This window comes from Ixodes scapularis, unplaced genomic scaffold (assembly GCF_016920785.2).
Source record: "Ixodes scapularis isolate PalLabHiFi unplaced genomic scaffold, ASM1692078v2 PGA_scaffold5__190_contigs__length_132052651, whole genome shotgun sequence".
In the NCBI taxonomy this organism is placed as follows: Eukaryota; Metazoa; Arthropoda; class Arachnida; order Ixodida; family Ixodidae; genus Ixodes; species Ixodes scapularis.
Genome location: NW_024609880.1, coordinates 19092889 through 19119319, shown reverse-complemented (window position 1 = coordinate 19119319; position 26431 = coordinate 19092889).

Sequence of the window (26431 nt, the reverse complement as noted above, 5' to 3'; positions counted from 1 at the left end):
TGGGATACTTGTACTTCAAGGCCAAAATACATAAAGTGAGATACATCTGTCTATTAGGAAAATGAATATTTCTACGATTCGTCTGCAGAAACGATAAACAAATATTCCGTGATGCAAATACAAATACATACAAATTCGTTTCTTTTTTTCCACACGGTGGTAGCAGCGGAAGAGTGCAGTTCGTGGCGAGTGCGAATAGTTGCTCATTTTTTGCGTCAGTTTATAATCGTCCCCTTGCCTAGGTCTTTGACCTCATCAGATATCCAGAGCTACCACCCCGAATTTCGATAAACAGAAGTTTTAAAAACAACACCATCACCCTCAGTGAACCCGCGGAAGCAGACGAGCTATTGTCATGCTTGACAAAGTGAGCCTTCACGAAATTAACCGTGTTTTGGCAGGGGTGCGTGTCTCATACTTGTCGTCCTAAGTGATTCGAAGTGACTTAGGCTGTGGTGACTAAGCAACTTGGTCGGGCCTGGTTGCTCTCAGTGCCTCAGTGCCACTCCACCTTGTCTGCATGGAACCTGTTACAACATAAGAGAAAGGAAGCCAGTCTCATCAGTGATTCCCGGTTCATGATTAGGTATATATTCCTTTCCGCAACTCACACCCTTTTCAGCTTTCACTCCGCTAAAGCGAAAAGAGTGGAGGGCTTTCGGTAGGAGCTTATATGCTATTTTTAAAGGGACAATCGCTTAAACAGTTTGTGCTTGTTTTATTTTTAATTTTTGTTTCCTTTTCACCTTTTGTGACTTCAAAACATAACTACCGCAACAGAGGTCAAACCTTCTCCCCCCTCTTATAGCTGTCGTTGTGTGGCACGTTCAAGGTATGCAGATTGCCGTCCATCACACCCAAAACGTGAACTTTAGTTTATCTTAAAACCCAACAGTTTATTTTCGACAGCTGATGTAAAAGATACCTAAAACTAGCAGAGTATTCGATACAAGTTACTGCGATACAAATATATTTCTTCAAAGGCACCTCGATACAGAGATGCGTGTACTCAAATGTATCTCTCGGATATTATTACGATGCTGCCCAGCCTTGAACGTTTATTGATCTGCCGAAGACCTAAAAATAGGATTATCCATTTGTCTTACAGTCCCACTCCCGCACCTCTTTGTTGACAGGAAAATATAGTTTAATACAAGACTCTTCAGGGACGTCGCAGCTCTAGCTACAAAAGTTATATATTCATCCGGTCATTACTTAGTTGCACAGGCTGACAGTAGAAGTACGGAGAAAAGTTGGTTGGAATACATGTTTCAAATAGATAACTAGAAGGTCACCAGTGTTTGGAGTGTACTTTAACACCTTAGATAATTTAATGTTTTTTTGTTTTTTTTATTGGGATACCTCCAGGGCCTAGAGGGCGGGTGTTCCAGTGGAGGTGGGTAGAAGGTGTTAGAATTAATAAACACAAAGTAAAGTAATAATAACAATTTTTTTTAAATTAACAAATTGCAAGATTATATAGGCGTCCAGTTATCGTGGTCTTCAACAAAAAAAAAAACTCTTTAGTGGTGGTAATGAAGGAGAGAATTACTGACAAGAGATATGAAGTAGGCTAGCAGGTGAACCTCCATGCTTAAAAAAGACCCGATACAGGGGAAAAGAACGCGACAAACACAATGAAGACCCAAACGCCTTCGTTGTGTTTGTCGTTTTCCATTACCCTGTCTCGGTTCTCTATTAACTAGGAAGGAGAGAAGGCGAATCCAATTCGAGGTGTTCTTGGGTAGGTAAACATAAAAGAGTACATATTTGTGCTGCAAAAAGAGATACTATTAAAATTCAATATTATTTTTTTGAAAAGAGTGGTGGTCGCGTTTGATTTATACTGTCTGATTAATGTAAATTCTAACCGTTGTATTTATTAATATGTTACTGGAAATGACCACTATTGCTGTGTATGGACGCGAGGTATACAGACCTTGGGAAAACATGCAATAAGCTAATCGCCACAATAAGTCGAGGCGAGGTTCCATTCCCCCTGCGCCACGTGGAGACCCTCTCGAGTAATATACAAGTACGGTTCAGTGTTATCAAGTATAATTAAATATTTGTCAGTATGCATTTTATATGTTTTCTATATTTGTCTATTACATTACATCGGCCACGTATTTATTTTTATTTTTTACGTGTACTGCTCATGTGAACCCGAGAGCTATCCTTTCGAATGAAGCTCATATCCTAAAGGAACGCTGAAACGGCTTTGATTTTAAGGAAACACACTTAAACCGTCTTCATTTAACCTTGCAAATCTCGAATACGATTTTTTTTTTTGGTGCATGAAGGCTGCAGAATATTATTTTCGAAGTACCGCTGATTATTTCCGAAGTACCGTGTCGCTTCTTCCAGAAGAGTGACGTCACAAAAAAGTTTTCAGAATCAGAGTTCTCGCGCATCTTTAACGCCTATCAAAGCTAGGCACGCGCAATCTAGCTATTTTTAAAGAGGACAGAACTATACCTCTCGGCTGCTGCCAGTGTGGGGGATTGTACCCGGGAAGCTTGCAATAGAGCTGTTTATAAACTACAGAAGCATCAAGGAGAATGCGGGGATTAGTGTTCCACGCGCCACCCGCGCACGCCTTTCTCTAAAAATGATTCGAAGCAGGTAACGAAAACAAAGCGTTGACAAACGGGCTTGCACGATGCAATTTATTATAGGCATTTGCTTTCAAAAAGTTACTACTGCTGAGGCCAGCACGTGCGGCGCGTGGAGCACCAATCCCTACATTCTCCTTGATGCTTAGGTAATAGACATATTGCCGAGCATCAAGTAGAATGCTATTTCCAAGCATCAAGGATGTTTGGGTAAAAGACCTAATATCCAAGCATCGAGGAGAATAAAGGTATTGGTGTTCCACGCGCCGCACGTGCTGGCCTCAGCAGTAGTGACTTTTCTAAAGCAAATGCCTAAAACAAATAGCATCTTGCGTGCGCGTTCGTCCAACGCTCTATTTTTATTTTTACTTCGAATTTTTATACGGGGAAGGCGTTCGCCTCTGGCGCGTGTAATACCAATTCCTACATTCTCCTTGATGCTTAGGTAATTTAGCAATAGGTATATTTAGCCATAAGTCTATTCCATGCGGAGCCCTCGAGCGACACCCGCTTGGCGCCCAGAATATCTTATGGCGTAATGACTGGTCGGGGGTGCTTTGTGTTTTTCGCGTTTATTTACGTATTCGGGAAGAACAGACGTGATATCCAAATTCACGGAATAAAGCTACGCCAGAATCAACCTCTATCTCGTTTTTTCGAAGGAGTGTTTCGGCTTCCTTTTAGATATTTTTTTATTCTTCGTTTGAACACTGGCACGTCTGCATCCGCGTCAATTAATCGCATATGTACAGACGGAACGTGCTACACAAGGTCAAGAAGAGGGAATAGAAATGCAAAGAAGCAAACAATCTTTCAAATTTAGGAATTACCAAATATTACTTATAATTTTATTTTTTTGCCCCCTTAGGTGCCGCAGACGCTATAGAGGGGGCTTGGATTGTTCCGTAAAAAAATTAAACAACACAAGGAAATCATGAAACAAACCCTAGCAGCCCGGTTATTAATTTCTAAAATCAACACGATTAAGAATTTCGGCCATTGATGCGGGGAAAGTTATTCCGGCGAGTATACGTTCGAGGATTTAAAGATTTATGCTAGGTAGTAGCGTGAGATTATGGAATCACGACTTTATGTCGGTGATCGCTGCATGATGCTAGTATATATGATGGTTCAATTCAACTGTGGTGAGCAATATACTGAATTGAATGCTACATTCGACCTGTCTCCAACTTTTAGTACAGTGTTTATTATTTTAGTGTAGTTTTCAACTAGCTTAACTTGCAGCATAGAAAAAGAAGGATTCAAAAAGAAGCGAGCTCATATCAGTAACCTAGACTACACACCTTCAAACCCTCGACCACGACCCGAACAGCCGCCACATCATCTTAATTTCTCCAGGGACGACGAGCAAAGGTAGGAATACAAAATATAAAGAATAATGTAACAAAGTTCTAAAGAGAGCCGGCCTCACTGAAACCAAACAAGACGACGCGAAGTCATATTTGCTTTTCATTAAATACCAAACATTCATTGGGCGATCCGGTCTGGGACCAGGATGCTTTCGTGGACGAGAAGAATGGCGGGATACGGAGAGTTCGGTGGCCCTCACCTTACCGCCCCTCTCGTGTTGCTTCAGCAGAGCGATGAGGGCGAGATGCGTTGCTGCGCGCACAGGTCGCTTTGTTTCTACGGTCAACAATGCCTCGGAAAGGGCTTCATTTTCTCACTCGGATGTTTACGCCGGTTCACTGAATCGGGAAAGAAAGGCCGGACCTGTGTCCAATCAGAAGTGGATAAACTGCCGGGAGAGATGTCCAGTGGCGGGGTCGTTTGATGCCGGTTTGGAGTGTCGAGTTTAGAGTGCCGAGAAGTTCGGGAAGAGGAATAAAGGGCAGAAGAGAAAACAGAGGGACGCCCATACTTCCCAAATTCAGCAACGAAATCTCTCCTTCGCACTCTGAATTGACTGCTTCCGACGTTAAATAGTTTGCTTTTGGTGCACTGGAGCTTTAAATTGGGCGAAGCTCTTGGCAAAATTTGAATGTAACAGATATTTTTAAACACGAAGGGTCGCAGGCCGCTAACAAAAAGCACAGGAAAAAACAGGATTATGTATTGTGCATATTGATTTTCGCTTACTAAAATGAAAACACCATCAGTTTCGTTAAAGCTTTCTTTTTTTTTTCTGCATTAATCCGTTATTGTCAAAACTGGTGACGGTGTCCAGGTGCTATACATTGACGTCCTCGAACCGTGCTCCATTTGAGACTCCCAAATTAGCCTGTTTTCGTTGTTTCATTAACTTTCAATGAAACGACCATGAACGAAAACCATGATGTTCAGTTCCTAGATAGCCACATAAATATAATTTATAAATGGCGTGGTTTGCGACAGATATATATCAATGTTACAAAAAGAAAATTAGCTTCATTCGGACGTCCTTAATTGCGCTCGTGTCGTTAGTGCTCTTGGCATCATTATTTTGTAATGCCAAGTAAATGTAGATTTTATTGATTCCTGATTTAAACCATGAAAGATTATATTTTATAGTTTATATGCCGAAGATCGTCTTTCAAATCACGAACATAACGTTGGTCAGTACTCTGAATTGGTTGAGTTTTCTACCTCGCGGAACAATTCGAGTTCTTCAATAAACAAACATCGATGAGTTCCAGACTTTGATTCCCCTTCGTTCAGACTTGTCTTTACCATACCTTTTAGACTGGAGATTGAGAAGGTGGAAGTTTTAGAAAGAAAATCAGAGTGCTCTATTTTTTTAGCACTTGATGAGTTTATTGGATGGACTTTATGCCAAAGATGTCACGCTTGAGTGTGGCGAAAATGGGTTATACACAAGCGAATGTTACATATTGCATAAAAACACATCGTGGGTGTTTTCATATAATCAAGAATAATTCGATTCAAATGACGGCGGCTAGGATATATTTTTTTTATTATTTATTGACACTGTTAGCCCATCACAGGGCCATTACAGGAGTGGAAGGTAGAGACGATAAAAAGCAAAAAGATACAAGATGTAAATACACACAGTTCTCGTATTTCGCTTGGTTTCATAAAAAATGATGACATTTCATTGCCATTTCATTTCATTACCTGCCGTGCTGGCACGTAATCGAGACGATACACACGATACTCCTTAGTTACTCGCGCATATCAAAACGTTTTCAATGCAGTGAAGGAAGGCCGTAATGGATGGTGATGTCACCGTTTCATTCGGCAGTTTATTCCATACCCTGACGGCTCTTGGGAAAAAAACTAAATTTAAAGTAATCGTTTTTCCCAGAATATTCGCTTATGTATAAACTATGCCGGTGCCTTAATCTTTCGTCTTTAAGAACTTGGAAATAATTAACGTTGCTTATCTTTACATAATCATTAATAATTAAGAAAATAAATTTTAATCTTTCAAAATGCGTCCTAGACTCGAGGGTTGGAAGATTAGACAGTTGACAGAGCTCAGTAGGAGAATGATCGCGCCGGTTTTTGTTATAAATGAACGTAGCCGCTAAGCGCTGAATTTTTTTCTAATTTGAATTCATTTGTGGTGGTATGAAGATCCCATGCTATTTCGGCGTACTCCATGAGTGGCCTAACAAGGGTCTTACAGGCGAGACTTTTTACGTCCGGTGAGCCGTACGATAAGTTTCTTCTTAGGTACCTTAACGGTCTATTGGCTTTTGCAGACACTATGTCTATATGGAGCATTCCAGCATAAATCTGAAGTGAATGTTAAGCCTAAGTACTTGTGCTCAGTTACCCTTGCGAGTTCATGCTCGTTGATACAGTAGCTGTAACTCAGAATCGTGACTCTTTACTGCTATATCTATCTTTGAGGGAGAAGCCAACATTTTCATCGGTTTCAAAGTTTTTTTTTTTTTTTTTTTTTAGCACCGGTTTCAGGTGTGACATTATGATTAATGGCGGATTGATTGATCAATTTGTTCGATTCCTGAAAGCAATGCGGAACCAGGATTTACTTTAAACTAAAGGACAGTTTAATTATCATACTTTTATTGATGCAATTCAAGCCATACTAAAACAAAAACAGCTCGATTTTTAACTGGTTAAAAACTTTATTTACTTTTTATTTTACCTTACGCTTTGCTTGAATTAGGGCGTTGCATGCAGACGATAGTGGAAAGCAAGCTAAGCGCTGCGATTTGCTGGCATCAGCACTCATTTTCGCTCGTACTTTGCGTAATATATATTTTCGTCGTTCAATGAACCTTCGATTTAAATACAAAACAAATGCGCATGAACGAATCAGACGGTAGACATCGGACAAATAAAATATATTTCCTGGAATACTTATGCAGGCAACGTTTTATTTAAATTATTATATCAAAACTGTTTTAATATAAACCATCTCTATTTGATAAGTCCACCCTGCATTTTGGCCATAATTAATATTCGTGTTCTTAATTAGGACAAATGCATGTAGCGAGTGAGATTTACCGAACGCCTCAGTTGGAGGAATCGAGCCCCAGACCGTGCTACCCTTAGTTCACCACCTTTGCTCGGCGACACGGGAAGGGAAATAGGGCGCTAACTGCAGTACCACGTATGGCTCATAGGGGAGCTGTGTATACAGAGAGTTTAGCCAATGGGAGGCGCGGGTAGAGACAGGGCGTGCGGCAGACTCGGAAAGAGGGCTTGGCTCGCTCTCTTGACCAGCCAGAAGCCGAAAAGAATCCCCTAGTGGTGGTAGCGAGAAACAGTTCTGATCAATGGTATATGTTCGCATATGGTTTTAATAAGCGCGTAAGAGTGAAGTGTAGTAACTCTTTGTGGTTGAAAATAGGGTTCACGTGTTATTTTGATCAAGATCATGCAGAAAGATGTAAGAAACGAATGCGCCGCTCAACTCTGTTTTGCTCGGACAGAGTGCGACCGCTCGGACGGCAGATTCCCGGCCCTCGGCGCTTGGCGTGCGGATTATGTCAATCGTTCCGCTAGTAGCACTCTTCCAACATTCTTTTGGATGAGCGTGATTGAAACATCACGTGTACCATATTTTCAGTCACCGAGAGTTACTCCAATGCAGTTATCAGGTTTGTTTCCCGCGACCACCACCAGGGTATTATTTCCGGCTTCTGGTTGGTCACATTCGAATTTCTGAAGACGCCCTGGAACACACTCAGCCCGCTTTCGGCCAATGGCGCCTCCTCATTTGTCTCCTGTACTTCCCAACGAATGGCCAAACTCTCTACATATACGGCTCTGGCTTATGGGAGCCTGCGTGAGAACCGGCGGCCGTTGGCGAGTCCACATGGCTCTGGAGAGACAAAACTTAGCTCCTCGTGCGTTCCCTCAGCGTCACTGGGCGGATCAATCCATAACGCACCAACGGATAGTGCACCTGGTTACTACGCCACGACTCAGCACAACAACCAGTGGGTGGAATGAACCTCTTCCCGTCGCGATTACCTCAGTTATCACATGGAGGTCTTCGAAGTCAAAGAGCGCTGAAGACGCAGGGCGCTACACGCACCTTCGGAAGGAGCTGAACCCAGATACTTCACCATGCCTTGCTGAATGTTAAGAAAAGCAGGAATGGTTATCCCTCAAATCTCTCTGCTCTTCCCACTTTGGAAGAGCGAACGCTGAAGAGGAGGCAAGCGAGGGGACTTGCCCTCTTTTTGGCCTCCTGTACCGTGTATTCTCTCAAAACCGGAAAGAGTTGAAGCCTTTGAGGGATCAGCTTGCCCTCTTTTTCTTAATTTGCAACAGGGTATAGCCAGCCGGCAAGGGCCAGGTGGCGTCAGCAGCGTGAGAGCCCAATGTTTATACTCCGTCTCGTTGTAGTTTGGCAAAGGCGTTCTGTCGACTTCGACATACGCTACACATACGAGCGCAAGACACACACACTGAGGCATAAGGGAGCAAAAAGCCTGACACCTCATCCCAGTAAAAGCGCATTCCGGCGATACCTAGTCACGGACATCACTCCGTTGTTCCGATTAGGCCGCAGGGGGCAGTACCTTTCACCGTACTGGCATGGTATACGCCCACGGATTCTTGGCCTACCCACCATTTTGTTTTTTTCTTTGGACGCTCAGCTAATCGAAGCCACCGAAGTAAAAGCTCACATTTGAAAGCAAAAAAGCGCCGAGAAAATACAGGGACACAGACGAAGGGAAACAGAACAAGGCGCCTTGTCCTGTTTCCCTTCGTCTGTGTCCCTGTATTTTTTCGGCGCTTTTTTGCTTGCAATGAACCAACTGGCCCAAATCTCCACTTTACTCACATTTGAACAATGCAGCCGCTACTTCAAAGCATACACAGCTTTTTTTTTTTGTTGTTGTTGTTTCTTGGCGCTACATGGCGTCAAACCAAAGATTAATGCGGGTCGCCCATAAAAAGAAGACATTCTGTTTCGCTCATTTTAAGTCAGCAGTATTCCCAAATCCTCCCCAAGCAGTTTGCAACCCCCCGATCGGAACTAAGCACGCATATTGTGGAGTTGACGCGGACGCATTTTCGCGCTGTGCCAACAGAGAGGTTTGCTGCCCACGCACCAAGATACCGGGTTTGTCATACAGCAGGGGCGGCTGTCTCTTCTGTGTGGATAGGATTACGCAATACAAGATGGCGGCAGCCCCCGCTCCCATTTTAAAGGGTAAAAACCCTGGGGCTGTGCGCGTGTAGCCTTTTCAAGTACGCAAAAGCTGTCAGCGCCGAAGCCATTATATTTTTGCGGATCATGATGGTATTCCCTAGGAAAGTATTTGCGTAGCCCGCGGAGACTTCAAAATAAAGCATACGCTTCGCACACTCTGCTCTTAAAACAATTTTAACTTGTCTCGATCGGTCTGATGAACCCGGTGACCACATGGCGGCGTCGTGTGTGCAAGATATCGAAAACCATTGCATAAGCAAACCATGAATAGCGTTGTCTGAGAAAACGTTTTTCTTAACCTGGGAAGATTTAATGTTTTCTAGCTTCATCTTTGACCTAAATTGCTTTTATTTATACTTCCAAAAAATTATCGCGCTCTTTTTTCTTGTTTTTTTTTTCTTTGCTAGTGTAAAGGAGTGAAGTTACATTTTTTTTTAATGCATCTATAATCTATAACATTAATTTTCCTACTTTTTCTACCTTCACCATGTCCTATTTATTTTCTCCCCCTCGGTGAATACATTAAACACCCAGTTGGAGTAAGTGCTCTGTCCTTTTCTCTTTTCTTTCCCTTGCCGTATGAGCTTTTGATTTTTAACAGTGTATAGCCGACTAGCCCAACAGTTAATTTTGATACTTGAAAGGGACCATGAAACGATTCTGAAATCGAATTTCATCCACCGCACGTCGTAAAAGGTGTGAAAAGAAACCCCAAAACAAACAAAAAAGAGAGCAAAAAAAAAAAAAAAAATAAAAAAACCTTGGCTATAGAAATTTAAAAGAAAACCGGACCATTTTGCGCCTTCTTTCCTTCGAAAGCTCTCTGCCTTTTCACTGCGATGCATCGGCGGAACTGCAGCACGTCAGCCGACTCCACGTCACGTTTTGGGTAAGAGCCTAGCTCACCAGCACCGCGATGATAAACAATAAGTAGCCGGCGAATGTTTCTTAAACATTTTGTTAAATAATATTCAGATCCACAATTTGTAGCATAATTAGAGATGTCACGAAAATTGCCGAATTCGATAATGCTCAGACTCAAGCGCCATCTATCGTGTGGTAAACGAAGCAAGAGAAAGACCCTACTGCGCCTGCGCAGTCAACCGATGAGCGTCATCTGCTGAACGGGTTTGCTCTTGCTCACGCTTTCTTCGCAAGAAAAAATTTCGTTTTCTGGCTGCTCGAGTAGTGTTTACATTGTTTGTGATCGATCGTGCGTTGGCTACGCCGAAAGGCTGCAGTGTACCGAAGTGGCCGGATTACAGTTTATGCAGTCCGGTGGCGAAAAAGAAACAGTTGCAGTTTCGCCGCTTGCCACTCGATGAACCACGTCGAAGCACTTGGTACAGGCTCGTCGGTTTGAGGGACCCTGGGTCTACGGTCATTCGTGTATGCTTAGAGCATTTTAACACCAAACGTGATTACCGCCACAATCACAGTGTTCTCCGTGAATACGGGCAGGTTTCAAAAGCCCTCTGCCTGAAACCCGATGCGATTCCGACGCTTCGGCTACTGTCGCCCGCCGAACAGGTGAGAGTCACGTCGCGAGCACAAAACAAATTTCGCCATGTGGAGAATAACGAGTGCGTTAAGTGTAGACAACTCCACTGTTAACGAACAGTACAACTTGCATGTGGTAAATTACTGTCGAGCCATTGCGAACCCGCAACCTCGGAACAGGCACACCGGTGTATGGGACTAGTCCCATGCTGTCGCTGTAGCGCAACATATATAATTGAAATTCGCTCACCTGCGATGTGTCCATGGCTATCGCGGCGATTAGAGGCGCCGATTCAGAAAATACGTCGCTGACATCAGCGCCATCAGCGCCGTAAAAGCTACCGGCACACCCCTAACTCGCCGCCGCTAACGCTCCCATTCTCTTACTGCCGAGAAAACTTCAGGTTTCTGCGCCAAAGTACGTCAAGACCGTCAAACTTACGGCGCAGCTTGTTTTGCAGTTAGTTGGAGGAAAATAAAAAGTCGATATTTCATCAATTCTCTGTTTAGAAGTTAATAAACGGAAACGAAAACGGATGCCTGTTCGGCATTCACTGAACATTGAAGGTTTAATGTAAAAGTCATCTGGGCAAAAGTCAAAAGGTCATTTCATGGTCTCTTCACGAAAACCACCCAATGCTCCCCGTAACAAAGAATAATTAACCATAACGCACGCAAAATGCACGTAACATACATGTTGTGCTCCAGTTTTATGTAAATTATCAAGAAAAGATTAACATATAAATATATTTGGGATGGAGAGTTTTATCTAAATGATCAAGACAAGATTAACATATAAATATATTTGGGATGGAGAATTTACCCGTACCAGCACGCTCTCCATCCCAAGTAAGGTTGACACTTTGTAAATATATATTGCAGCGCACGTAAACATTTCCTATTGGCTGCAGGCGTTTTATACCAAGGGCGATACTAGCGCGGATGAAAAAGGCTTGACGAGCCTAAACTGAAATCTAAGATGTGATCGGCGAACATGAGCCACAAGCTAAAGAGAGAACACGAGTCGAAAAAGCAGTATCGAGCGACGTCTGCGACAACAGCGAGGTGTGATGCGTCGGCGTGGCAGCTGGCTGGTGCGAAAGTGCGTCGTTCTCGGGAGAGTCTAAATTCGCCGGCCATACCGCGCTCGGCTCCTTTTGTGCTACGCTCCGCATCTCGAATATTCGACCTAGAATGTGCGGCAGTGAAGTAGGGCGAGACCTTCACGGCGAGGTCATTCTGGCCTCTTTATCTTTTAGACTTGGTGTGAAACTAAGCTCGAACCTTCTACAAGTACGGAGAAGCGTTTCTTGTCAGTCATGCACGCGGCAATATTTGACATGTACGAGAGAACGGAAAGGTGTTCTATAAACACGGGTATCGCTCGAAAAAGGAACATTAAATTAATCGGACGATTTAACTAGATTAGATTGTTAGGCTACTTGGTTTGGTCACTTGGAATACATTTCAGCGCTCAAAAACAAGGACAAAAAGACGAGAATCAGACACCACTGTGCGCACTGTGGTGTCTGATTCTTTTTTCTTTTTTTGTCCTTGGTTTTGAGAGCTGAAATTTATTCCAAGGGCGATTTAAGCCATTCGAACTAAATAGTAATGTAAATATACTTCATTGTTACACATACCTAGTTACATTAAAGCAGATTTTACATTTACTCTTGGAAGTTTTGCTCATGTTCTGATGCGCCTGCCCCCTGCTTTGATCTACCAATCTGCATTCTTGCCATGTTGACTTTTAAAAGTGCAGTAGTCTTAAACAAAATTTTGATCTTCGCTATACCGTCTTTCGCCAAACAGTGTGACCATAAAGCCGGTATTTCAGCCGTCGGTCTAAGCGATCGGAGAAGCCCCCCAAAAATACCGGAAAAAGACACAGTAAAAAAGAGTGTAAAAAAGCAATAAAATGCAAGGGCCATTCTACAAAGAGAGGAATAGAGTATAAATATAACGGTTTCTCAAACAGAGCGGGAACGACAGCGGTAAACAAGCGGAAATACAATCTACACCTCGGTAACACGCAACCGTCGAACATATTGCAAGAGAAAACGACTACGAACTCAAACGACAGCCGTACGACGGAGAGAAATAGTCCTACTAAATGCAGCAAAGAATCAAATCATCACGATGGAAGAAGACAAATCCGCTTTGGTTGTTGCCGACTCGCGAAAGGAATGTTCCCCGCAGCCTGCAGATGACGGTGCCGGCAGGGCGTACCGTTATTAAATTTTCGCGCAATAAATCGGTTGCCCGACTTTCGACAAATGCAGCGATCCATCACTGAGTTCCCCCTTCCTCCGAGACACGCGCTAGGACACCGCGTCCATTTTCCACACCTGTACGGCAACAGGGGACGACAAGCGCCGACACCGTGTCGATGTTTTCCCCCAGGGAGGAACCTACCTCACTTTTCTGTGTCCCGCCCCACATTTCACTCGCGCCTCAATTTTCGTGTCTCTCCCCAGTTCCTTTCTCTCTCTCTCTTCCTCTATTTTTGTCGTCACCTTCACTTCTTTCTCATCGGGGAATCCAGCACATGGACACGGATGAACAGGAGAAACAACTGTGAGAATGCAGCACCCCGCAATATTACCTCCCCTCGACCTCCTCCGCGATACGTTTCCATTTGCAACGGAGACAGTTTTCAGCGCTTTCCGGCATATTATACCACTTGAAAGAGAAAAGAAAAAAAGGGGAAGAAGCACGAGATGTGTCGTTGCTGGGTTTGAACGCGCCCTCGGTAGTGATATAAAACTAAATGAAATTTTATATCCTCTCGGCACGGTTCTTGTGTTGGTTGTTGTTTGCGCCATCTTGTTCGCCATCTTTGAAAGAAGCAGCCAGATGTGTTCGGGTGTTGCATGGTTCCGCGTTACCTAAACTGCCCGGTTCATTCTTTTGACATCACTCTGAGTTATATTTGGCACTTTTAAGCTGCTCCTATCAGGGGGGGGGGGGGGGGGGGGGGGGGGGGGCTAGATTATAGACAAGATACAATAATTCCGGTTCGCTGTTCTGTGACTTACTTGTGGTTATGAACGCTGCGACAAAATTACGGCGCAGTAGTATTTGGAAAACCCAAACATATACGGATATAAAGAAGTAGGTATGAAATTTTAATTTGGAATAAACTCTAGACGACAGAAAAACATTCCGTACACTGCTGAATAATGCTTTGTTCGGAAATGAACTACGTTACTCAAGTTACTGTATGTTCACTAATTTGCTTAGTAATTTAGTATCTCGATTTCATTTTTATTTTGGTAATTAGTAGTTTTTTTAAATACATTTTTCGTCGTAACTCCAAGTTAAATGAAAAGTTTTATTATAAATTTTGTTGTATACTGGTTATCACCGAACTAGCTAAAAGGTTTGATTGTGCTAGTTGTTTCATGAACATTTCAAGGTAAAACAACGCAACAAAATATCGACGAAGTAAAAAGGAGACAGTGCACAGTGCAGACTAGAAACTGAAAGTTTAGTTCGCTCACGCCATGTATATAAACACAAGTGCGAAAGCCAAATAGGTAGAGTGGGAAGAAAGAGAAAAAAACTATGTTTTTGCGTTCGTTCTTTCTTTCTTCGCACTCTACTTATTTGACTTTCACCCATGTGTTTATGTAAAGGCCGAAAGAAAAGCATACAGTTACAAGCCAGCGCTGTGTACTGTCTCTTCTTTACTTCGTTCATATCCCGTTCTGTGGTTTTATACCAAACTATAAACAAACGTTCGCGCACGAAAAAGAATAGGGTGGCAGACGACCTGCTTATATTCGCAAAAAAAAGGAAGACCTCGCGTGAAATAGATAGAGAGTTAGTGACAGGTTAAGAGATCAGGGGAAGCTTTTCTTTCTTTTTTTTCTCTTCGGTAGAGCAAACGTTGTAGAAAAGATTGCCTCCTCCTCAGCGTTCGCTCTGCTAAAGTGGAAAGGAGTACCTTGGGAGGAGCGTGCCTTAAAGTCTTCACCTGTCTCCAACTTTTGGGGATGACATTCAACAGCTATGCCTCAAGCAACTAACTTGAGAACTACAACGGAAAAAACACATTATTGTGTGTATGTTTATACAGCCTGAAGTTAGTCTGCCTCAGTAGGCGTATGGTGTCTCAGCTGTAGATGACCGACAAGGACAGCAAATAACAATAACGCGGCACTCGGCTCTTCGACATTTATCCCCTGGAACGGTTCATAGTGGGTTGGTGATATTCTGAGATAGAGTAACTGCTGCTGGAGTAGGAGCGCGTCTCTATGTCCAGCGGTGTCTACAAGATGGCACTGTGAACGGTGCTAGGCACACGGCAGAGCAAAGTGCGACAGGGACTATAGGCGTGATGCAGAATCCCTCTGAACTGCTCCCTATACGACGAATTCGGCACCAGTGACACTGTAAATAACTTGCAATATAACTGATTTCCATGCGATTGTTCTTAGCATGAACTCACAAAGATATATTTTATTGTCTCCTTTATTACCCCTGTATGGAGTCATTCACAGGGTTTTACTCCCGTTATTTTAATTTTACTTGCGTTCTGCGTCTGTGTGTCGGTTTATGCTTTCTCTTCTCTGCTTTATCAGTGACCGAATGCCTTTTCATCTGATTTCTCTGTATCTGCCTATATGTTCTTCATCGTCGATCGAAAACGATAAGAAGGTGCTTCCACGGGTGACTGCGGCGCTATGTCTAAGCCCTGATGAGAATACCTTGGGGTCACAGCCGTCAACCAACACTCGGCCATGCCCTGGAGCTTGCTGACTTCACTGAAGTGAGCGATGACACCACCAAACCACCAGGGATTTTCCATCTGAGACGTGCATTGATCAGCACGCGGGAGACACCCTCAGACGTCGCTGGCAGACTGCCTTGAATCTTCCCGGAACTTTCGAGCTTGAACCTTTCCCGAACCTTCGAACAACGGTGGTTGCGATGTTGAGAAGACCGCGTCGTCCTTCCCTTGTATATATCGTCATCTAGTCATCATCACTAGACGTGTCACTGGCGTAATGATCAATGACCGAATGCCTTTTCATCTGACTTCTCTGTATCTGCCTATATGTTCTTCTTCGTCGATTGAAAACGATAAGAAGGTGCTTCCACGGGTGACTGCGGCGCTATAACTAAGCCCTGATGAGAATACCTTGGGGTGACAGCCGTCAACCAACACTCGACCATGCCCTGGAGCTTGCTGACTTCACTGAAGTGAGCGATGACACCACCAAACCACCAGGAATTTTCCATCTGAGACGTGCATTGATCAGCACGCGGGAGGCACCCTCAGATGTCGCTGGCAGACTGGCTTGAACCTTCCCGGAACTTTGGAGCTTGAACCTTTCCCGAACCTTCGAGAAACGGTGGTTGCGATGTTGAGAAGACCGCGTCGTCCTTCCCTTGTACATATCGTCATCTAATCATCATCACTAGACGTGTCACTGGCGTAATGATCAACGTACATATCTCGTAATCATCATCATAAGACATGGCATCACTAGGAGTGCCACCGGGGAAAGTCTGTCGCCTTTCCCCGGCGCCGCGCCTCTGCTGAGCAAATAAAGGATTATTATTATTCGTACTATTACTATTATTATTATTATTATTATTATCGTATTCACATATTTCTTTAAACACATCGCCCTCCCCTGTCTGTTTTCAATAAGGCCCCTATATAAGGAAGATGGCGACATCATCACCCTCCTACTCTGACGCGCACACTTTGTACCTTTTGTTTCTTTTTTGCTTTCGCAATCGCGCATGGACGGTGGCGCCGCCTGCATCGCTCCAATACAGCAGGCGGCCCTATGCTAGTAAAACATACGCGGGGACTAGAGAGCGCTGTCACGGTATACCCTCTGCGTTCAAGTGGATAAACCGCGAAGAATATGGTCAAAAAAAAAAAAAAACGATGGGAGCCGTGACGTTCCACTTTCGGCGTTACTTGATTGGAGGGCAACAGCTCCTTCCCCGTGCACGCTCTTTTATCTTAATGTTTTCCTCTTTCGCACTCCGCAATTCGATGGTATCGCCGCCTGGATCGCTCCAAGATAGCAGGCGGCATTCTTCAAAGGATGTCGCTACTTTTCCGAATGAGGGGGTTTTAGTATTCAACCCTACCGTCCTCTCTTTCAGAACTTGTTCATTCGTGATACTTGCTATCATATCTTTGTTCTACTTACCTTTTTAAGTAAAGTTTCCGTCTCCCACCTTTTACTTTTCTTCACCTCCATTCCTTCCCAGCTGCTCGTAAACCCCGTAGGTATTTCTCTCGTGCTAGAATAGCCGAGCTTCTCACCAGGTATTTACTAATAGCTTGCTGTGACCAGCGTAACCAGCCGATCAGACGACGCCTGACACAAAATAATGCAACCGCAGCCTGCAGCAAGCGGACGGACCCCAGCACGGGGTGCCTAATGAGTATTTTGTCAAACTGACACCAAGTGGAAGCACGATCGCTCTAATTACTACACTCTCACCCACACCCGACAGCCGATGGGAAAAGGCGGATGAATTGAGCACAGAAGAAAGAAAGAAAGGCGAGTGCAGAAGGCGAAATGATGACTAACGAGAGAAAAGAAAATATGCTAATAGCTTTAAAAAAAAAAAGGGGGGATCGCGAAAGCTAAGACCGATGCGGAGGATGCAAGGACAGCAGTTCAGAAACAGAGAGGGAAAACAAAATAGAGACAAAAGATAGGGATGATTTCAGGAACACAGCGGGCGTTCTCTACGCGTATGGCCGTTCTGTGGCAGCCCAGGCTCGGGGTTGTTCGCAGCGCTGTCCGACTGAGCGAAGAGTTATTAATTGCGCTCGTACGACGTGTCGAGGCACGTCCGGGGACTTCCTCATTACGGATTGAGCGGCGCTCTGATATTTGTCACAGACTGCGCATTCTGGCTTTGACAGACCCTACTCAGGAAAACATTGGTTGATGCCTGCGCGCAAAATAATCGCGGCGAGTCGCTCTTTCCTTCACTTTATCTTTCGCTCTCCTTGTTTTGCCAAATATATGCTCTAACTGCGCTACCCTGTTGTTCCGCGTGAATATTTCGGAGCATTTCGACCGAAATATGCTCGGAGACTTTGACATTTTCGGGCAGAATTCCAGCGCATTGTTTTACACTACGTGTAGGCCAACACCACTGCCGTCTTCGTCTGTGTTGTCACCCGAGTGATATTCAGCTTACATTTTTTAGACGCTTTGAGACATTCTCTTTCTCTTCTCTTGGTGTCAACTTTTGTATTCTTCAATCTCGGGTAGCTTCAAAATTTTCAGTATACACTATCTTACTTGCGCCATTACGTTCTTTTTTCAGTCATATCGAGCTTGCCACTTAAAGGGCATCAATTATATTTATCTTAGAATAAATAATGACAATTACATCTAGCGCCTTATTTATTATTTAAGTAAATTTAAAATTTTCGAAACAGCCTTACCGTACTCATGAATAGCTAGCAATGGCGACCGCCAATGTTGCTTGATGAGCTTGCGAAAAGTGTCTATTCTGGCGTCTAGAGGTCAGAGACGTAGATTCAGATTTGAGATTTATAGAACGAGTTAACAATCAATTGTCTCAGAGTGGCTGGACCCATTTTCTCCAAACTTAGAACCTACCTACGATTATAGGAAAATGTGCACCGATTGCGGCCGACTTCGTCCCCGGATACACAGGTTACACTCCATTGCCAGGTATTAAAAATCTCCTAAAGAGATCCAGATACTTCTAATGGCTCATCGAGGCTCGGATCATTGAGGCTGTTAAAACCGTCGAGGCGTGGAGTTTATTGCCGAATAAAATTGTGAATATAGAAACGGTGTTCTCCAGCGAGCATTCCGTGACTGCACAGTTAGAAGAATAAAACGCAAACTGCTCATTTTTTATGTGATATATGTGACGATAGCTGGCTCGAAATTTTTTTTGCTATGCCTGTTTTTCAGCACCAATGTTTAGCGTTAACAATATTTAGCGTCTCCTGACTTTTGAATTTCTACGAGACCTGTCTCCTGTAGACATCATTTTTGGGGGGGGAAGCTTGTAGCTTTCCATTACAAACATCATCTTGTATTTGTGATAAAGCCACACATTACAAGTGGTGCTAGTTAATGTTTATTGTGGAATAAGTCACGTCGATCGAAGTTAATTTTATTTTACAAAACCAAATACGTTCGAGCATGACCGATAAAACGCCAGAACAACTGAGATCGCAGTCTGAAAACCGCAAGCCGTCTGCGACAGGCAAGTTTACAGAGTCGCGCACAACCACTCTCGAGACACCAAAAGTAAAATCCTCTACCAACATTGATTTAGGGGATCTTGGGAAATAGAAGGTAGATAAAATTCGATAACCAAGCGCGGCGTCCTCAAGCCAATATCTTTGCCCTCGGGGCAAAACCAACCGAAGAAGGAAAACTCTCGGTCTGCTAGCCAGAAGCACAAACTCTGCGCTGAGTGTCGCTGCCCTTCAGGAATGTGGTCGACTGAAAGCATGGGACGGCGTGCTTGCTTATAAAGCGACCGGGTTGGCGAACGCAGGTGTACACAAACGCTCTTTTTCAGATCTTTATGGTGGGGCTTACGCGAGAACGTGGTGGAACCGGTTCAGCGAACAGTTGGCTCTGCACTGAAGAACGCTGCCCGACATGCATAATACATGCCCCATAAACGCGCAGACTCGAGGTCCTGCCTAGTTTGCTTCGTTGCGGTCCAAACGCCTAACTTGCTTTTATTTTTTTTTTAAGCTACCATTACGTTTGGGACCGGGTCTTGCGCCCAAGTGACCGGTTTCCACCAAATGGTACAGCACATGTGGGAGCTGCGACGTTCTACGAAAATGTGGGAGCGAGTCAGTCTAGCTGAGCCTTTCAAGAAATGCGGCGTGTAATATTTATTCACCGACCCTAGCCGTCGGCTTGCAGCTCGTAGTTTTAATTTAAGGGAAATTTCAGCTTGGGCTGCTTGGATGGAGTAATGGCTCTTCCCCCTTATAAGTCTAAAATGTGGCAAAGATTCGGTTTGTGGCGTCATGGTCAGTGGTACGAGGTTCTCTGATACCATACGCTCAAGTGAGGAACGCTTTTGTCTATTAAAAATGTATGCCAAAACGCTAAATGAATCTTCATTTTAGAGACTAGCGTTTTCTTAATATTAATGTATGAAAACCTTTACAATAAATTATATATGTACAGATACAAAACGTTAGTATTAGTATGCGGCGGAGTAGAGGACGACGATATTCTTCTTTAATGTCAAGGACTGACGATGAAGTCAATTTTAAGCGTTTAATTTGGCGTATGGGGTAAAATATGCCAAGACAGTCACTTTCTTTTCTTTGCGCTTTCTTTCTAAAGCTTTTATTTTCCTCTTTATATCTACTTTACGGTAGGGGGACTCAAAATACTTAATCTAACTGTTAGCTTCTCATCATTCAAGAAAAAAAGTGAAGCTAGTTTGGCTCACATTAGAGACAACGTCGAATGACAATGGTGTTTTGATTCTCTCGGGCTCTAGTCATATCTTAGCTCATTGGAAGGACAAAGCAACCGGCTAGGTAGCAAGTAAATTATTCATCCTTTGCCTCCTCCGCAGTGAGGGGAATATATTACGGCGATTCGGCAGGATTCCTCGAATTTCGTCGCTATACTCACCTTAATTATAGATTCACCTGAAATAATAATACCGGGTGCCAATTTGCCGGGACGGTTGTTCCCCACACATGTGTCGCAAACTTGAAGTTTCCCAAACTGACATTCTTCAGAAACAAAACGAGTTATTAGCATATTCAGTTGACAATTAAAAGTGAAAAAAAAACTTGTAAAGCAGTTTTTATCTCTACCGCTAATCCCGAAAATGTGTCCGTCCGCCCGTCCCTCCATACGTACCTTTCTCTAAATTTAGAGGAGAAATTGACGCCACGTGACCAGATATAATGTAATTAACGTCTTGTAACCTGAACAGAACTTTATTTTCCGCGCTAAATTTGGCGGGAAAATCACGTCATGTCGCCTGGCGCCACAGCACAGATACATCAATTCAGTTTCCACGCTACATTTGGTGGGAAAATTGAGGTTCACTTGACATAATTTCCCGGCAACATTTGGCTGGAAAACTGAATAGGCATAAAGGTCCGGTGACGTCAGGTCAAGTGATGTACGTTTACCTGCTAACTTTAGAGGGTAAATTATTTTCACTTCACCTGACTGCACATCACTAGACAATAAATTGAATTGATGCAGGTAACGTTCCCAGTGCAGAAATTCAAATTTCCTCCCTACATTTAGCGGTAAACCAACATCACCTGACATGGTATCAAAGGATCTGCATCAATATAATTTTTTTGATATATTTAGCGGGGAAATTGATAAAAATATAGGTTCATCCCTCCCAGAAAATTTGTTTACTCTCGTCTAATCAAGTAGAAGCGATTTCGTTTTTAAATAAAGCATTTCAGGCATTAGAGGTCTTCGAAGATAAAGGTTGCAGCGAATTGTTTTCTAAGAAAGGGAACTACACAAACGTTGGCTTTTGTTGAGTCTAGTCAGGTGGGCTTGGTATCTGTGTGACATTTCCTGTTTTACTTGACGGGCAAACGAAGTGAAGGTTATCAATTGAAACCCCGTCCTTTGACGTTACATGCTGCGTATATTTGCTTAGTGAGTGCATACCTTTTTTAATGCGACGTCCTGCCCTTTTAGTTTCGGATTAAGAAGTGGTTTCATACAAAAAGCTGGAAATCCGTTATTTGCGCTGAGCAGTTTCCTTGTGCAACGCACGTATACGCTAAAAATATCAGTGCAATAGCGCAATGCCTCGACGCAATCGATTCAAAGTACGTGATATTTCAGTTCGGGTTGTATTTTCGCGCCAAGCCATTTGTCGTATTGACTGATCACCGAGGTGCTTACTCGTGAACATGATCGGACCTCATGCAATCTGAAGTCGTGACAGCGTCAAGCATTTCATTTTTGTCGGCGCTATGTTGAAGAAAATTATAAGTATTTTTTTGTCAGACTTTATAATTTAAATTGTAGAGTGGACATAATAATGTAATCTAATATTTAGAAACTTCAGGTCGATTTATTGTTAATGCGTTCGCTTTTGTTGCAAACTCACTCAGAATTAGAAACATTCCTCAGCCACAGTGTTTCGGCGAGCATGCCTGCAGAGAAGAAAAAAAAACTTTGGAATTCGACGTTTGCATAGCTGGGTCCTTAAATAAGACCAGGTGCGCTGCGTGTCAGATTCTAAAACATGCTTAGGTCAATTTAAATATTATTGGTAATATAATGTCAGTCATTTAATTAATTTTAATTCGGCAGAATCATTGGATGGAAAATTAAGACAAAACGCACTTCAATACATAATTTATGGTTCAGAAATCTCAGGGCATTGGCAAGAGCTTTTACTACTAAATATGAGTGTCACCATCATCATCAGTGGCTGTAAAATATGGCTGCTGACATGGTGGATTCAATTATTTTCTCATGCTCGTATTGAGAGTATACCGGAAGGAAGTTCAGAGGGCGTGGCACAAGCCACCATGGGCATTCCTTTCAGCAAAAAAGGTTCCTCCTGTTGCCTTTAAAGATCTACGGTGTACCTGAAGGAGCTTCGGAAACATTGCTCGTGCCATATTTTTCACCCAAGGTGCTTTATTTCCACCAACCTGCCACCCAGGGAATCCTCCAAATAACTCTCCGATAGAAAGCACGAGCTCTTTAGAAAATTATGGGATTACGTACGATAAATCTACGCACTGTCAGAATTTTTCTAAAAAAATAAAAATAAAACAATGTCGGAGAAACGGCGAACTTTGAAGGGACCCACGGAAGAGTGGAGTACATTTCATTCCAAACGGAGCCTTAAACACATACATGAGTCCAGCTACACCGTACGGCCTCAAAACTCTCAAATACCAACCCTCCCGCGCGCTGTCACTATCAGGTATACCACACTATTTCCGCAATAAAGTACGGCCCGAGTGCAGGCACACTTGAAAAGCGGACTGGAAACTTAGGCGGAAATGCACATGTAACGTTCCCCAATGCAGGCGTACAAATTCTCATCGAAAGAAAAACAAAATGTCTAGCGGATAAAAAAAAAAATGAAGGAGGGCAAAGGGCCGCGTTTCGGAAAGCCGCGGCGAGACCAACGTCCACTGCCCAGCGGCCCTTTCCCTAAGTCCTTCCGTCAGCGTCCCGCAACCTGCGGTCGCACGGCCTCACGAGCAATTCGTCACCGCCCGAGCGGAAACGCAACGCTCGGGACAAACGTCGAGCGACTCGCCCCACAAAAATACTAATAATAATAATAATAATAAGCCGCACTACCTGACCTCTCCCCACCCCGTGGCCCTCAGTTCCCTACTGGCCCCCCTCTCCTTTCCTGAATGTCGCAGCCATTTTTGGCCGGCAGGCCCTCCCTCGCCCGGCCCAGCAGCTTTCCCGGACAGCGGTGCTCGTCTACCAAAGGCGAAACATTCAGCAAAAATTCGTATCCGAGGCAATACGGCGCAGCCCGAAGCGACTGGGCAAGGTGCTGACCTCAGCTTTACCGGCAGTCCCGTCATCTTTCTGCTGCTCCTCCTTCTCCCTCCCTACGGCATGTCCTGCCTCTTCCCCGCCCTCGGGGCCACTCTTGCCCGTTTATTTTTTTCTCCACTGCGCGGGCTGGTCTCGCCTCGTTTGGCCATTTCTGTTCGCCTGGACGAATTCCCGGCACCGTCGCCTCCGATCGAACCCCGGCTCCGGGCGGTCGCCAAGGTCCGACCGCGCTTCTCGCGTAAAAGGAAGAGCAGGGGAAAGGGTGTCACAAAGGAAGAGGGGAGAGGCTGATTCCCTGCCAAGTCTCCCAGAAGCGCCTGCCGCGAGTTATCGTTCGTTGAAACAGCGCGGAAAATACGAAAGGCAAAAAAGTGTACTCGAGCTGCAACGAGAGATACTAAATTATTTATCCAATTGAGCATTAAAGACACGTTTCAAATTTTAGTTTTTTCACTATCGGGTTTTTAATTTTTTTTATATATCTACTATAGTAGGCTACTGTACTTCGTGGCTGTTCAAAAAAATTCGTCGTAATATAATCGGTAGAAAAATTTGGCATACTAGGCGCACTTGAAAAATTAATAAACACAGAACAACTTTCCCAGCTGCAAAAATTTTCTTAAAACAAAAGATGAATGAAAGTTCCGAGAATTCAAAAAAAATTAAAAAGCTTCGCCAACGTGGAACTGAAGCAATCTTAACGGACCTATCATATCTTATCGACATGTTTAGTTTAAGACACCCCAACATGGTAGGGAAAGATCTTAACGTATTATTAATTTATTACTCAACAAATTTCAAGATGTTGCCATTACAAGCACAACTAAAGATGATAAAATATTAAGGTATTGCACTTGTAAATTTGTTTATCAATTATTTTGTGGTCGTGGGGAATCGTATGTAAAATAATATCGCGGCAAAAATTATCGCCAGAGAAAACGAGCCACTATTATTTCTTTTAAACCAACTGACTCTAGAGAAATACTCACTATATTTATGAACTTGAAAAATAGCCGCAGTTATGAATTTGTGTATCTTCTAATCCTGAAAGTGAAGTTTTTAGTTTACTTAATATTACAGTGCGTAACACATCTCTAGAATCTTACATTGTGATCTAATACATTTACAAAAAAAAAAAAAAACGCAAGCTGCTTAGGTATTTATTTTGTATAAAGGCAGGGATGGAAATTATATGAGCAATTAGTGTTCCGCTGTTACCCTTCATGTTTTCTCGAAGTCCATTGAAAAAATTGTACATTGTCGACTTTGAAGTATTTTTTTTATAATTTTCCTTACTGAGTGAGTCGCAGTCTGATTTTAATAAGCCTTTAAACTTACAGAAACGGCTATACTTGTAAAAAAATAATATTAGAAAATGTGCAGAGTAAACTTATGACCTTAGGGACATTAATTGATTCAAAAAGAAAGTTCTTAAAATGATAAATCCCAAAATAATTTGAAGTGTTATCTAATCCTATATAGTGCGTTATCGCTTACAACATCATATATACAGTACTGATCTTGATATGTTCAAAATAAAAATAATAAATTAGCTACGGATGTATTCACATAGGGCTTATTCTTGGCACTATTCCAGGACCGCTGTTGTTGCATATCTATGTCAATGATACCGTCGCTCGCGCAGCTGGCGAAGTAGACAGCGCGGCCGTGGCTTAAAGGTTATTGTGATTGCCTCCCAGCGAAGTGAACGGGGTCGATTCCTGGGAGCGACGCGTCTTTTGTTTATTCTTGCAATATAGTGTTCTGGTAAATTCGATAATCCTGTTGCTCGTTCAAGGTCCGAATGTTCTACGCGTCGAACTTTCTACGCGATTATTCCAGAAGCCAACGCGTGTACACCAAGAGCATCGCGTGGCGAGCCAAAGTCGAGTCCTGCGACGCTAACTTTCTGCTATTTTATTATGTGCAAAAGTTCGCCATATTAAACGTTTAGTTTCTGCAGTTAGCTAACCGCCTCATCATTTGTCATTCGTGACATTTGGGTGGAGATGCGCGGTAAACACTGTCCGTGCAGCGCACCTCTCTGAAGGCCCGCAGTGCAGGTCCGGCCCCAAGTACTTAAGACCCAACGAAGAGAGGACCCAGACCCGATCAAGTCGCCGCACCCAAAACCAATCCCCGGAGCTTGGACTCTTGCCCCTCAAGACCAAGAAGTCAACGAGGTCGACGATGGACAAGCAGACGTAGCAGACCGAGGCAGCCACTGCCGACCTTTACCTGTCCGTCGCACCGCGGGCGGCTGCTCCGTTCCACGGCGAGCAATACGAAGACGCCGAAGACTGGATCGACCAGTACGAACGCGTTGTCCGCCGTAATGACTGGACTGACGAGAAGCGCCTGCATAACGTCTATTTTTCGCTTGAGGGGACCGCCAAGCACTGGTACGAAAATCATGAGTCCTCTTCGACATCGTGGTACATCTTCAAGAACGAGCTAAAGGGCACATTTATCAACCACCACCGCCGAGAGAGAGCTGAGGGCCCACTGCGAACCAGAGCCCAGGGCCCCAACGAGAGCGTCACCGGCTTCGCGGAGGACGTCCTGCGCCTCAGCGCCCGCACCGACCCTTGGGCTACAGAGGGGAAGAAGCCACGAATCATCATGCGGGGCGTGAGAGACAACATCTTCGGCGGCCTTGTCCGCAGGCCTCCAACAACGGTTGAATGTTTTGTCATCGAGGCAACGAACATCGAGCGTGCCCTGCAAGTCCGAGCCAGTCACTACCAGCAACTACCCGGCCTTGCTACCCTCGGGCCCTCTAGCTACGACCTTAGCTCCAGCATCGGAGGCATCCGCGAGTTCATTCGCGACGTCGTCCGGGGTTGGAGTCAGAAATTTACCGGTCAATACTTGTACCATAAAACATATATTGGTGCGTACCTAGAAAGGAAAACTGTCTCATGATCGTCCGGTCATGGTACCTTTTTTCCTAAACGGTGTATAATGCTAAGTAAGCTTTCCGCCCAAAAATACATCTCTGATTGTGTACGAACGTAATCCTCGTCGGCAGCCCACCTAGTGGTTAACAACGACAGATAAATAATATTCGAACTTTTCTGTTGTATTTTTGTAACAAACATATAAATCAGCTATTAAAGGCACATGTGTGACCCTCCGGTACTTGAACACTATCTGTACCGCGACGTTGC